Consider the following 12,039-nt stretch of genomic DNA (forward strand, 5'->3'; position numbering starts at 1 on the left):
CTTCTGCCAGTGACGCAGGCAGAGGGCTGCTTCCGCTATGCAGCAGGAAAAAGAGGAGGAACCACTGACACATTCCTAGCTCAGACACCACATTTGGGGGTCGCGAACAACCATCATTGACGTCACACGCAAGACCCAGATGAACATTGCAGGAGCTCAGCCCCCCCCTAACAAATACTAACAAACACCGCAACACCAGAGTCGTCCGCAACTGGACCTAACGGTCAGGGGTTCCTTTACCTTTACCACTGAATTATGGTCAAACACACGCAAACATATACATCAAGAGCTATGTTGTGATACGAACGCTATCACACCAAATCTATCAAACGTAACTTTTATAATTACTTTCATAGGTCAGGAATACGACCTAGTTTTCACCTTTTTTCATTATATATCCAATACTGGAAAGCCAAAGTATATTGTGGCCTGGGATATCCATGCAAAATGTCATCTGTATCATGTTCACACACACACACACACACCGCCGACCCATCAAACCTTGTATATCTATTTCTGAGGGGGGAAAGGGGCGAAACATATATTAGTGTTGCAAATATATTAAGGAAAAAGGAAGGGAATGAAACATATACCAGCTGTTACTTTTCAGTTTAAATGTAGAAACTGTAACTGTAATGGACTGGGCTATATTTTTAAACATGTTTAAAAATTAAAGAGTATTTAGCACACAGAGACTCGAGACTATATACCTTTCAAAAATATGGTAAATGTTTAATTTAAGAGCAGAGAAAGCAGATGGTTTCTGGAAACAGAAATCTCAGTATTACCGAGCAGATGATATCCGTTTATAGTTTTATAGAAACCTTTTAGAAAACAAACTTCCAAGATCCAAGCAGCGAAGGCTGGCCCATGAGGGCAAATGTGGCACGTTCCCCACCAACCTTAGCCTGTTCGCAGTCCAGGCTGTGGCACTGCATGTCAGCTGCCTCCTCCTTAGTCTCAGGCTCCGTACACATCATACATTTAAGGCATATGTAAAGCACATTTTGAAAGGGGCGCGGGTGGCACTATGGGTTAAACCACAGGACTTGCTGATCAGAAGGTCAGCGGTTCGAATCCTCGCGACGGGGTGAGCTCCCGTTGCTCGGTCCCTGCTCCTGCCAACCTAGCAGTTCAAAAGCACATGAAAGTGCAAGTAGATAAATAGGTACCACTCCGGCAGGAAGGTAAACGGCGTTTCCATGCGCTGCTCTGGACTCAATGGTCAGGGGTCCCTTTACCTTTACTAAAGCACATTTTGACCTAAAGAATCCTGGGAAGTGTAGTTTGTTAAGGATGATAGGATATGGTTACCAGATTTTTTTCAATGAATCTGGGGACACTTTTTTTTTTTTTTGAAACCGAGTAGCAACAGGGAGTCAGTAGTGGGGATGGTGAGGCAAAAGACCCTGGGCCCAAGCACACACGCATATTGTACAAAGGTGCAAAGCCCTTCTTTCACACCCTGTGAAACATAAATGCGCAGAGTTTTTTAAAAACTGGGCAACAAAGTGCCACCCACCCATAACTCCCGAGCCTCTCCCAGTCTCCTGCCCCCTTCCTCCTTTATTTTGACTGATTGGGGGAGACATGGGTGTCATCGGTGGGCAGCTGTTGTTTTTTTAAAAAACTCTGCACATTTATGTTTCACAGGGTACAAAAGAAGGGCTTTGCACCTTGCCTGGCAGAGAAATCACGCGCCTTCCACCCCTCCTGGGCAGCGCCCACCCATTTGTGACTGCCGAGCCTCCCCCAAAACAAAGGGGGAAGGGGGCAGGAGATCTGTACCACCAGATGTCCCTAGTTCCCCTTCAGCAGTGGCAGTGGCAGCGGGCAGCTCCTGAAGCCAACCAGAGCCAACTGCGCTACCAGGCTGGCTCTGGGCTGCCGAGGCTGCCACTGCCACATTTGCTGGGGATAGATTTGCAAATCTGGGGACATTCCGGGGAAGAAATTTGTCCGGGGACAGATTTGCAAATCTGGGGACTGTCCCCAGGAACCAGGGACATCTGGTAACCCTATGATAAGAATTATAGCTCTGCAAAGGTATGCCAGACTTCCCAGGATTCTTTGTGGGTGGTTGCTCTATACCCATTGTGTGCAAACAGCCTCAGTGTTGCCCTTGCACAACTCAGTAAAGAGCAGGGGCGACAACTCCTAGGGGCCCAGGACTTTAGGGGCCACACAATAATTTTTTGGGAGGCTGCACCCCAATGTTCAAAAAGACAGTGGGTGGAGGAGGCCAAGCGCAGCTTCAGTGGCCAGTTCCTTCTCCTCCTGCTCTTGCCATGGAGGGGAAGGGGGGGGAGCAGCCCTTGGCCGGTTGTGGCAGCAGGAAGAGGAAGAGGAGGAGGAGGAGGACAAGGGCCAAAGAGAAGGCGTCACCAGCCATTGAAGCAGGGCTACTGCCATGTGTGGCTCCGCCCCCTAGCTCCGTCTGATGTCATGATGTGACACTGTGCATCATGCATGTCATGTGTGCAATGTCAGCTCCCCTCAATTTCCCTAGCAATTTGGTGCCTCTGACAGGGAGGATAATGGGAACAAAACTAGAATTAGTTATTTCTACTTCTGCCCCACCTCATTCACCACCACAGACAGAGACAGGCTTTCCTCCTCCTCTGTTTCACACAGCTCTTGGCAACTGCACACAGCCTGTGAATGCTTCTGTGCATTCTATGGTTAGTTCACAAAATACATTTCCCCCAGTAAAGTGCATCAACCCATCTGTTGTTATTGTTGTTGTTGTTTGTTGTTGTTGTTGTTGTTTTACAAAATAGTGTAACATATGTAAGAAACATTCAAATCTTTTCTAGTTTGCAGAATTATGGAATATGCCTATAGCCAAGAATTGGGTGCTTTTCACTCAACATGCCGTGGTGGATCTCAGTGTATACTAAGGAATGCACAGGAAGGTTCATGCAAGTGAGAATTCAATGCAATCTAAGGCAGTCCTTAAACCTTTTCAACTCAAAAGTATTCTGTGGCCCAATAAACCCCCTTCCATTTTAATGGCAAGGCTACAAACCTTTATTTAGCTCAATTACCAGTGTCCTTCTGAATCAATGTTTATTAAATTTTCTGAAGGCATAGGAGCCAACTTCTAGGGGCCGAGGTCCCTTCGGACACCCTAATAAAATATTTGAGGGAGCTGGGGCCCCTCAAAGTTGATAGGTGTTGCCATTGAAATGGTGTGCATAGACCATGTCTGAGATTGATTATGTGAGGTGGGGCTTACTTGCCCCCCTCCCAATATTTTATTCAAGTTGGCACCCCTGTTTGAAAGTTACTGAAAGGGATGACAATGTGTGCCATACTGTTAATTTACCACGCCTTATTATCAAGCACAGGCTTATGATTTTCCTTGTCACTTTTATCCCTCTTTGCCATTCCATGTCCTATCCATTTGAGATAAAAGGTTACATACATTGGGAGGGCCATAGCTCAATGTTAGAGCATTTGCTTCACATGCAGAAGGTCCCAGATTCAATCCCTGTCAATCCAGGTAGTGCTAGAACAGATCCCGTCTGGAATCCTGGAGAGCCACTGCCACTCGGTAGTATTCAGACAGTACTGAGCTAGATGGAACAATGATCTGAGTCACGACAAGCAGCTGCTTATGTTTCTACTAACATTAGAACCTCAAAATCTGTATAATGTGCTATCTAGGCATTACTCATCTGTTTTTGGAAGCTAAGTTTAATGCTAGTTGACCTGATACTAGCCTGCATTTATTGTTGTAAAGAAGAAGAAGAAAGTGAGAGGGATGAATTTAAATTCATTATATGCAACAATATAATGGAGAAAATAGTAATCAAACTATTAAAAATGGAGTTGCAAATAGTAATTACAAAGATGGTTGCCATGCAACTGGAAGGATTCCTACGAACACTGCACGCAAATCCATTTGTTAAGTATGCTGATATTTTGCCTTGACCTTTTCCAGTTATACACCTGACCAGACAGTCTGCCGGTGGATTTGTGAGGATGATAACATTAAAGGTACATTATGGGCTGGGGGAAGGAGGTGGTGGAGATGAACCTGTTGTGCTTTTTTATATATATACTAAATATAGTAAAACGATTTTCATTGTATTCAAAAGGTTAGGGATAAGGAGTTCATGTGCTAAAAAATAAAAAAAGCAATTCACATAGAGATGGTTTTGTCAGTACAGATTATTTCTCCATTATAAATAAAGGGGCCCAATCCAATTAATCCTCTGTTGCATGCCAGCCCGATCTCCGAGCAGTACACAATTCCAGGGGTTCAGGGGTTCAGTTTCCTCAGAATGAGGCACAGCAAAGACTGTGGTGTCTTTTTGATATATGGAGCCATATATACAACCTGAGCCTACAATGGAGGAACTCATTGTGGGAATGTTCAGGGAGGCAGGAGAGGATATATTACTTAATGATATCCTTCCTGACTTGCGTTAGCAAGTTCTATATCTTAGCAGAGTTTAAACATTCCTCTTTAAACGAATAGCGGTTTGCTTGTTGCAGGCTAGTTTTAGCCTCTCAATATAGGATTCCTGGTAAGATCCCCTCTTGTCCCTCTTAAAAAGAATAAACATGACAATCTGATTAAAGTCAATATAAAAGTAGTTTACTCACATTCATTCAGTTCACAGTTAAATCCCTGAAGGCAGACTTACGTTACAAAAGTATATACATATGTGAAACTATCCCATAAGCTAGTTAGTTCCCAAGTGACTGCAAACAAGCAGTCACTTCTGCTGACTCATAGAAAAACAAAACAGAGAAGAGCTGAAAGAGAGAGAGCAAGCGGTGTGCTCCCTGCCTTGCTAGATTAGACCACGGCTGCCTCTAGTCACAAGCAGAGGAAGTTTGTTCCAGCTCAGGAGGAAACAGGATGTTTTCTCCTGGCTGGTACAAAACATCCACTAGCATGTCCACTCTAGGAATCCTGTATTTGACTGCTATGTGTTTCACACCCCTATCACCTTCTCAATCCGGCCTGCGGACAGTCTGGGAATCAGCATGTTTTTACATGGCCTCAGTCCTGTATAGTTGAAGGAGCGTCTCCACCCCCATCGTTCAGCCCAGACACTGAGATATAGCTCTGAGAGCCTTCTAGTGGTTCCCTCACTGTGAGAAGTGAAGTTACAAGGAACCAGGCAGAGGGCCTTCTCTGCAGTGGCACCCACCCTGTGGAACGCCCTCCCATCAGATGTCAAGGAAATAAACAACTATCTGACCTTTAGAATATATCTAAAGGCAGCCCTGTATTGATGTTTTAGTATGTTCTGTGAGCTGCCAAGAGTGGCTGAGGAAACCCAGCCAGTTGGGCAGGGTATTTAATAATAGTAACAACAACAACAACAACAACAACAACAACAACAACAACATTATCTGTTCTACAGAGCTGCATACAGCATACAAATAGAATACTTCTCTAATATACAAAACTCACCACACAAGAGTGTCACTAGCATTATGACTTAGTAAGCTGCTCTGTTGCCAAAAATGCAGATGTATGATTTGGGTTGAAAGTGTGACCCACTGTATAGGATATAGACTATTTTCGTGGCTCATTTATTTCATATAGAGGGAAACAGTCACATCACGATCGGAGTGGAAGAATTTATTGAGTTTCAAGGAAAAAAAGAAACTGATCTAATAGATAGGAATATCCCTAGGCTATGAAAAGATTGGGATGTATAAACTTCACAGTGCCCTGTGCTTCTCTGAAAATTGAGATTGAAATCTCTGAAAATGGAGGGAAAATGTTTATCCAATATAGGCATTATAGAAAGAAATAAGTCATCTTTGTGACACAGATACATTAGATTTTAGCAAATCTCACACTCTTCAGGTAAATGTTTTTCCCCTCCCAGTAACCAGGTTCACCCTTAGCAATAAAGCTTATTAGATTATGCAGTATATCATACGTCCACGATGAAAAGATTATGAACCTACACACCCAGTACATATTAGGAGGTGTTAGAAATGTACTTATAGATGATTAAGGCTGGAATCCTGTACTCTCTTACCTGGAAGTCAGCTCTGATGAAATCAACAGGGCTTACTTCTGAGTTCTCATCTATAGAATTGCCATGCACACCTGCTTATTTCATAGGCAGGGACTGCCTGAAGAATTTTGTGGTGAAAGTCATATTTTTTTTTGTCTGGAGGGAGGCATTTGAATTTGATGGGGTTTTTTTCTCTCCAGAATCTCTTCTTATCATTTTGGAATTTTATATTCAAAACATCAAAAGAGTTGCCCCCTTCTCTTCTAAAGAAATTTATACCTAATTCTCTTATTAGGTTGCAAAAAAATTCTCTCTTGCTATCTATTCTACTACCTTTGCTTTAAATTTCAGAACTGTGCTTCACATTCTCACTTAGTTCTGGGTTTATCCAGAGTTCCCCAAGTTCATACCATATTACAGATTGGGCACCACATGCTTGACAGTTTCCTCACATAAAATGCTCCCTGTACATAGGAAAATAAGCACAGACTTTGTCATTGACATGCGACTTTTCTTTTTCATGGCTGAAATGTAAAGGAATTACAAAATGAAATGTTCTGCTGATGCAGTCTGAAATGGATCTGTCCTCTTTGAATATATGGATGATCCACTCTCTAATGATGGCCCATTCCTATGTGAAGCCATCTCAGTATGTGAAGCCATAGTCAATAAGGTTTTCATGCTCCATCAACAGGCCTGCATAGACGTTGCTATAGCTTAGTTTCCACATTCACTTGCACCCATGGCTTTTCATTTTTTTAAAAAAAAATGGCTGCCATGGCTGAGGCAGTCATATGATTGAAAATCATTCCCTTCCACCTGCCCAAATTCAGTTATGAAAGTTCAAGGTCAGAGGTGGGGAGTGTAAATTCACACTCACTTCCATTCTGATTTACAAATAAACACTGAGTTTATACAGTCCAAGAGAACGCTTAAGTAATGGCATATCAACTTAGCAAAACAATAAAGTAGGGAACAAGAGATCATCTATAATCTTCCAAACAGCCATATTTAATTTCATTATGCAGCTCAACCACCAAGCCTAAGACAAGGCTTGTATGCTTTTGTGTTCCGTTCTAATCAAATACTTCATTTATTTTTATTAAGATTAGAATCTTACCTCAACCTTGTGAACCGCAGCTCCTGTTGAGAAACAGAAAGAGAATTGTAATTTTATTTTATTGTATTATATTCACTGGTTATTTTATAAAAGGCTAACCCCCTGATTTGATATTGTGCATAAAAAAACCAATCAGGCAAAGATCCTTTGTCAACTATCCAACTTTAATCCAACAATATTTTTTTGTTTTTAGTGAAGAGAACATATTTGGGCATCGTCCATGCCCACCATGTGCACCGTGCCCAGAGAGTTTGCCATAGGCCAGAAAAAGTCCACTTCCTGCCCCTTGGTGTACACTGGTGACCACACATGGATACAAGAATCATTTTGTGCCATAGTGGAAAATAGGAAGCCTGCAGCCTTCTACCCTTTGCTTGGTCAAGGAAGACAATCTCAGTGTGGTGCAGTGATTAGAGAGTCAGATTAGGACGTGTAAAGCCAGGATTAAAATCCCTACTTGGACATGAAGCTCCCTGGGTTGTTGTGGAGATTAATGGAGGAGACAAAGAATATGTATACCACCCTGAGCTACTTGGAGAAAAAAGTGGGATATAAATGCAATAACTCTTGCTGCCCCGGTAGCAGAAACTGAGCAATATCATCTTCGGCTCAAGCACTTGCACCTAAAGGCCATGGACTGGAAGCAATTAGATGTCAGTTTAGTACACTGGTCTACAGAAGGCACTTAATTCCAGTCATTCTCTGAAGTCACAGAAAAAGAACTTTATTAACCAGATAATAGGTAAGAACAGCACCACCATGATTTATTTATTTTTAATTAATTTGAGTGGTATTCAACAAAGTAGTCCAGCTACAGCAAGGACATTTGGCTGTGCAGTGGAACTTCCCTTCCCTGTCCCCAATGCCCTCTAAATCTGTTTTGGGTGCTCCTGCAACCTTCCAGAGTAGATTCAGGGGGATGGAGAGAGGGAAGAGGAGAGGAGAGGAGGATCTATAATCTATGATCCATGGAAATCCTTGCACTAGCAGAAGTGCTTTATTGAATACCACACTTTATATCTCATAAAGGCATAAGTCTGCAATAATAACCTCACTTACTTTGGAGTAAGTCCATTGAATTCAATAGGACTTACTTCTGAATGTGCATGGTTAGGATCACACTGCTTGCCATTAAATGGATATACAGTCATATTTTGGTTGTTGAATGGAATCCGTTCTGGAAGTCCGTTTGACTTCCCAAAAAGTTCACAAACCAAGGCACAGCTTCCAATTGGCTGCAGGAGTTTTCTGCTCTCAGTCAGAAGCTGCAGAAGTCATGTTGGATGTTCGGGTTCCAAAGAATGTTTGCAAACCGGAACACTCACTTCCGGGTTTGCAGCATTCAGGAGCCAAAACATCCGAGTTCCAGAGCGTTTGACAACCAAGGTACGATTGTAGTCCATTTTTATTATTCAGAGTTCTATGAAACAAAACATAATTGTTCTCAGACACTAATTTGCCATATTTTAATTGAGAAGCTGCAACAGAGTGAGTTGGCTAATAAGCCTTTGCCATTAGAAAATGGCTATTCAAGGTTCTCAAATGTGTGACTAATATGGCATCTGGATCACTTTTTGTTTGCATTATTATTCTACCATGAATCAGTAGTTTTGTTTATTGCTTCTAGAAATACAACTTTGTACTGTAATTTGCAATAAAAGATCATATTTCTTGAATAAGGCCTGCAACCTTTACTGAAATAGTATGAAGAAAATTGAGCTTTCGGCAGAAAGATCGCTTTATATTTATACAACATATAAATAAGGTGAAAATTACTTTCCTTCCTATTAACACCTCCACTGGAGACCACTAACAAAATGCTTCATTATATCCACTCACTGACTCAATTAAACTTGAGGTGAAATCATGTCAGAATGATTTTCCGTAACTTGAGAAAAACAATACATTTTTTCTTGTTCTGGGGGGTTGGGTTGAAAGACCAATAAACATAGGCAGAAGAAGTTCTTTTCTGCACATTTATTTCATCTGAAGACAGAAGATAAAATATTTTTACAATGTTATGGGGGCGGACAAGAGCCTCCTAAATATGTTATGATTTAGTAAAAGTTACAATTAACCAAGGTTTGATTAAACTTTGCCAGACATGGAAACTCCATGGATCCAGTTATGCTAAGGAGCCAAGCTAGTTCAGCAAAGCTAGCAGAATGGGCCATTAGTAAGGAACAAAGGCCACTGATGGCCCATCAAGGGAACCATCAGAGATCAAGACTGCCAGGCAAAAGGGAGTGGGGCCCCTTCTTTGCTGGGTTTATACATAGAATCATATAATTGTAGAGTTGGAAGGGATGCAGAGGATCATCTAGTCCACCCCCTGCACTGCAGGAATATGTAGCTGTCCCATACGGGAATCGAACCTGCAACCTTGGCGTTGTCAGCATCACATTCTAAGCAACTGAGCTATCCAGGGACAAGAAGAAGAAGAAGAAGAAGAAGAAGAAGAAGAAGAAGAAGAAGAAGAAGAAGAAGAAGAAGAAGAAGAAGAAGAAGAAGAAGAGTAGTAGTAGTAGTAGTAGTATGGACTCCCCTTAAGGAGTCTCAAAGCGGCTAACAATCTCCTTTCCCTTCCTCCCCCACAACAAACACTCTGTGAGGTGAGTAAGGCTGAGAGACTTCGGAGAAGTGTGACTACCCAAGGACTAGCTCCAGCAGCTGCATGTGGAGGAGCAGGGAAGCGAACCCGCTTCACCAGATTACGAGTCCACCGCTCTTAACCACTACACCACACTGGCTCTCAGGTGCAAAGGCCAGGTTTAGGGTTTCAGTTTTGAATGAAGTAGCCTAGGGGAAGGTCCTTGGAGTCAGTTAGCAGCAAGAAGAAGAAGGAATGGGAGAACTCCAATACAGCTGGGACACAACAAAATGACACAGAGGATGGTGTTGTTGTTGCCTTTGAATCCATTGCTGCCCTTATAGGTGAAGTTGGGCTACCATAGGATAGGAATGCCCTGCAATCCTTCCATCTAAGTGCAGGTGTAGCATATGCGAGGCATCAATCTGTTTCAGGCGACAATAGAAGAGTGTGCCTTTGGAAGTCAAATTGTTGGAGCGTTACAGTGCCTGCTGTTGCTGTAGAGACCAAAATGGGAGAGCCAACAGGAAAGAAAAGTGGGAAGACCCTGGCAGAGACACATGCCCGACTGGCATGTTCCCTCCCTCCTGGTCAATTGTTCGGGAGCTTCAAAAACTTTCTTCAGCCCGAACATCACAGCGACCAATGCCAACCAACACCGGCACACTTAGGGATCCGCAGAGTTTGCGCATCATTCCTGACAGACCTCAGCAACTCAGCATTTTGGCTAATCTACTTTATGTACATACAAACACGCACAGAGCACTGAAACATGGCTCCCTCTCTCTCTAGCACCAGACAGCAAAGAGAAAAAGAACAAAGGACAATAGTCCCACTTCACGGAACACAGTAACACAAACATCCTGTCTCTATCACATCCCACTCTGTGGAGTCAAAACATATACAGTACCGTCATGTGAAAGACAACAATCCCATGACTGCAATCATGGAGCAGGAATTCTAACACTCAGGTCCTGCAAGAGAGGTTAAAAATAATTTCTAAAAGGTTTCTTTGGCTATGTTCAAAGCAAGAGGGAGAACAAACAAGTGGTAGGTCTTCTGCATGGAGAAGACGGAGAAATACTATTGGGTGAAGGGTAGGATTCAAACCAAGGGCTTCAAGTTATAAGATAGGAGATTCCGACTAAACATATGGGAAAACTTTATGAAGGAGATGTTTGACAGTGGAACAGTCTCCCTTGGGAGGTTGTGGACTCTCCTTTCTTGTAGGTTTTTAGACAGAGGTTGAATAGCCATCTGCCATGGATGTTTTGGCTGAGATTCCTGAATTACAGAGGGTTGGACTAGATGACCTTTGGGTTCCTTCCAATTCTAAGATACTATGATTCAATGATAGCACTCTTTGGAATTCATGCCGTTGGGTTTGTGTTGAAGAAATGGTGTGGTGGCTTAAAAATATAGTCCCTGTGACATTTTAAATCAGAAATAGCTTTCTCTGTTGCCTAATTTCCCTCTAGAACCTGGAGAGGTGAATCAGAAGGATACTGACATCAGTTGAAATAAAGTTTTACATTGTCTTTTATTGCGCAAGTGGGAATCATAAAGCACCTGACAGATTGAGGAATCAGGGATGCTCTGAAAGGTGTTAAAATATGGTATAAAAATATCTTTATAGTGATTAGCATGAGCAGTTAAGGTGAGGTAGACATGTTTTAAGATTTATAGTGGAACATTAGCCATTTGCTTTAACTATGAATTCATCAATTGCCTAGCTCTAGTCTTTTCACATAAATGACTTCTAAAAGGCAGGAAAAGGAAAAGACGTAGAGAACAGCTACCACAGTAGAAGGATTGTACATCAGCCATCTTGTTTCTAAGAAAAAGTGACATATTCTAATGAATGGCATGTATATTTATCTAGGACAACAGTCTGCATTTCAAGTATAAACGTATACCAGCTTGAACCAAGAACCTGTTTTTACAATTATACAAACGTCAAAACACTGGCTTTTCATTTGCATTTCTGTTTGCAGGAAAACAACAAAAACACAACAGTATACTATGTGTTGTGTGAAAAACCGCCTTATATATTTAAATCAATCTCATGAACTGTCAGCTACTTCCAAACTTTCCATTTGAGAGAGGGGGTTGAAAAATACTCTGTACAATATTATCTCACTGGAAGACCAAGATATTGGAATGCTATTTGCTATTTATTTCTCAGGATACAATTACATGATCAAATCCTGCTAATATACCACTTTACAAGATGGGTAGAAGTGAACACACTGGCAGTACAGAAACATAAAGTGCATGTTTGCTTTCGTTTTTTTGTTTTTGTTTTTATATATATAAAAAAACCCTCATCTGAAAAT

The 12,039-nt window shown here is 41.9% G+C and overlaps 1 protein-coding gene and 1 long non-coding RNA gene across 28 annotated transcripts in view; one reads left to right on the plus strand and one right to left on the minus strand.

The window, feature by feature from the left end:
• PTPRD (protein tyrosine phosphatase receptor type D) overlaps positions 1 to 12,039 on the minus strand; it is a 1,158,377-nt gene that overhangs the window by 545,658 nt on the left and 600,680 nt on the right. For all 27 annotated transcript variants that reach the window (XM_081893652.1, XM_081893642.1, XM_081893658.1 and 24 more), the window contains one exon: positions 7,114 to 7,136. The gene's annotated coding sequence lies outside the window, so the exon portion shown is untranslated. The remainder of the gene's footprint in view (positions 1 to 7,113; positions 7,137 to 12,039) is intronic.
• LOC309360450 overlaps positions 1 to 12,039 on the plus strand; it is a 316,242-nt gene that overhangs the window by 159,012 nt on the left and 145,191 nt on the right. The gene's annotated exons all lie outside the window — the stretch shown is intronic.

This window comes from Podarcis melisellensis (genome assembly GCF_964234715.1).
Source record: "Podarcis melisellensis genome assembly, chromosome: 17".
Lineage (NCBI taxonomy): Eukaryota > Metazoa > Chordata > Lepidosauria > Squamata > Lacertidae > Podarcis > Podarcis melisellensis.